The 2,500-nt window shown below is 42.2% G+C and overlaps 7 non-coding genes across 7 annotated transcripts in view; all 7 read left to right on the top strand.

Annotated features, from left to right (window-relative positions):
- Positions 1 to 111: 111 nt before the first annotated feature.
- On the top strand, positions 112 to 230 carry LOC145852461 (5S ribosomal RNA). Its single transcript, XR_014374317.1, has one exon. It is a non-coding gene; the product is annotated as a 5S ribosomal RNA (ribosomal RNA).
- Positions 231 to 369: 139 nt separating this feature from the next.
- On the top strand, positions 370 to 488 carry LOC145883457 (5S ribosomal RNA). The gene has a single exon (XR_014395032.1). It is a non-coding gene; the product is annotated as a 5S ribosomal RNA (ribosomal RNA).
- A 409-nt stretch (positions 489 to 897) lies between these two features.
- On the top strand, positions 898 to 1,016 carry LOC145886884 (5S ribosomal RNA). The gene has a single exon (XR_014398471.1). It is a non-coding gene; the product is annotated as a 5S ribosomal RNA (ribosomal RNA).
- Positions 1,017 to 1,155: 139 nt separating this feature from the next.
- LOC145883456 (5S ribosomal RNA) lies at positions 1,156 to 1,274 on the top strand. The gene has a single exon (XR_014395031.1). It is a non-coding gene; the product is annotated as a 5S ribosomal RNA (ribosomal RNA).
- Positions 1,275 to 1,683: 409 nt separating this feature from the next.
- Positions 1,684 to 1,802, top strand: LOC145852460 (5S ribosomal RNA). Its single transcript, XR_014374316.1, has one exon. It is a non-coding gene; the product is annotated as a 5S ribosomal RNA (ribosomal RNA).
- A 139-nt stretch (positions 1,803 to 1,941) lies between these two features.
- On the top strand, positions 1,942 to 2,060 carry LOC145883455 (5S ribosomal RNA). The gene has a single exon (XR_014395030.1). It is a non-coding gene; the product is annotated as a 5S ribosomal RNA (ribosomal RNA).
- Positions 2,061 to 2,469: 409 nt separating this feature from the next.
- Positions 2,470 to 2,500, top strand: part of LOC145852459 (5S ribosomal RNA) — a 119-nt gene continuing 88 nt past the window's right edge. Inside the window, exon 1 of the ribosomal RNA XR_014374315.1 lies at positions 2,470 to 2,500. This exon is cut by the window's right edge and continues 88 nt beyond it. This is a non-coding gene — a ribosomal RNA (5S ribosomal RNA).

The following is a 2,500-nucleotide window of genomic DNA, read 5'->3' as shown; positions in this document are numbered from 1 at the left end:
CTACTTTTTCAGTGACACAAAGTTCAAGCTGCTTATCTAACTGGTGAAAATGCAATGTCTGTTTATCACACTCACTTTGACTATATATGTTGTAGCAAGAGATTGTTTCTCGCTTACGGCCATACCAGCCTGGGTACGCCCGATCTCGTCTGATCTAGGAAGCTAAGCAGGGTCGGGCCTGGTTAGTACTTGGATGGGAGACCGCCTGGGAATACCAGGTGCTGTAAATATTTTGTCCACGAGGGTGTGCTCTTGCACTATTTCATCAGCAACACTGCCTTGTAGTAAGCATTTAATGATGAATTGACTAAATGTCTGTTTTATCAGACTCACTTTGACTATATATGTTGTAGCAAGAGATTAATTCTCGCTTACGGCCATATCAGCCTGGGTACGCCCGATCTCGTCTGATCTCGGAAGCTAAGCAGGGTCGGGCCTGGTTAGTACTTGGATGGGAGACCGCCTGGGAATACCAGGTGCTGTAAGCATTTTGTCCACGAGGGTGTGCTCTTGCACTATTTCATCAGCAACACTGCCTTGTAGTAAGCATTTAATGATGAATTGACAAAATGCAGCTTCCTGCCTTTTTAATAGGATCAAATTTCCTTGTGTTTTCAATTAGCATCTGCCTTGTATTTATAAGACAAACAAGAATATTGTTGCTGAATGCAGCTTGTGTGTGCTTTATGCTCCTTTGGCCTGTTCAAATGATGAAAGGAAATAAAGTTTGTATTTTATCCAACTACCTGTGCTAAAAAGTGATGGGAACAGTGTTTGTAATTTCTTCTACTTTTTCAGTGACACAAAGTTCAAGCTGCTTATCTAATTGGTGAAAATGCAATGTCTGTTTATCACACTCACTTTGACTATATATGTTGTAGCAAGAGATTGTTTATCGCTTACGGCCATACCAGCCTGGGTACGCCCGATCTCGTCTGATCTAGGAAGCTAAGCAGGGTCGGGCCTGGTTAGTACTTGGATGGGAGACCGCCTGGGAATACCAGGTGCTGTAAGCATTTTGTCCACGAGGGTGTGCTCTTGCACTATTTCATCAGCAACACTGCCTTGTAGTAAGCATTTAATGATGAATTGACTAAATGTCTGTTTTATCAGACTCACTTTGACTATATATGTTGTAGCAAGAGATTAATTCTCGCTTACGGCCATATCAGCCTGGGTACGCCCGATCTCGTCTGATCTCGGAAGCTAAGCAGGGTCGGGCCTGGTTAGTACTTGGATGGGAGACCGCCTGGGAATACCAGGTGCTGTAAGCATTTTGTCCACAAGGGTGTGCTCTTGCACTATTTCATCAGCAACACTGCCTTGTAGTAAGCATTTAATGATGAATTGACAAAATGCAGCTTCCTGCCTTTTTAATAGGATCAAATTTCCTTGTGTTTTCAATTAGCATCTGCCTTGTATTTATAAGACAAACAAGAATATTGTTGCTGAATGCAGCTTGTGTGTGCTTTATGCTCCTTTGGCCTGTTCAAATGATGAAAGGAAATAAAGTTTGTATTTTATCCAACTACCTGTGCTAAAAAGTGATGGGAACAGTGTTTGTAATTTCTTCTACTTTTTCAGTGACACAAAGTTCAAGCTGCTTATCTAATTGGTGAAAATGCAATGTCTGTTTATCACACTCACTTTGACTATATATGTTGTAGCAAGAGATTGTTTATCGCTTACGGCCATACCAGCCTGGGTACGCCCGATCTCGTCTGATCTAGGAAGCTAAGCAGGGTCGGGCCTGGTTAGTACTTGGATGGGAGACCGCCTGGGAATACCAGGTGCTGTAAATATTTTGTCCACGAGGGTGTGCTCTTGCACTATTTCATCAGCAACACTGCCTTGTAGTAAGCATTTAATGATGAATTGACTAAATGTCTGTTTTATCAGACTCACTTTGACTATATATGTTGTAGCAAGAGATTGTTTCTCGCTTACGGCCATATCAGCCTGGGTACGCCCGATCTCGTCTGATCTCGGAAGCTAAGCAGGGTCGGGCCTGGTTAGTACTTGGATGGGAGACCGCCTGGGAATACCAGGTGCTGTAAGCATTTTGTCCACGAGGGTGTGCTCTTGCACTATTTCATCAGCAACACTGCCTTGTAGTAAGCATTTAATGATGAATTGACAAAATGCAGCTTCCTGCCTTTTTAATAGGATCAAATTTCCTTGTGTTTTCAATTAGCATCTGCCTTGTATTTATAAGACAAACAAGAATATTGTTGCTGAATGCAGCTTGTGTGTGCTTTATGCTCCTTTGCCCTGTTCAAATGATGAAAGGAAATAAAGTTTGTATTTTATCCAACTACCTGTGCTAAAAAGTGATGGGAACAGTGTTTGTAATTTCTTCTACTTTTTCAGTGACACAAAGTTCAAGCTGCTTATCTAACTGGTGAAAATGCAATGTCTGTTTATCACACTCACTTTGACTATATATGTTGTAGCAAGAGATTGTTTCTCGCTTACGGCCATACCAGCCTGGGTACGCCCG

Source organism: Salmo salar, chromosome 08 (assembly GCF_965601325.2).
Source record: "Salmo salar chromosome 08, fSalSal1, whole genome shotgun sequence".
NCBI classification, from domain to species: domain Eukaryota; kingdom Metazoa; phylum Chordata; class Actinopteri; order Salmoniformes; family Salmonidae; genus Salmo; species Salmo salar.
Note: the sequence above shows the minus strand (reverse complement) of the source record. Positions and strands in the feature narration are given on the sequence as shown.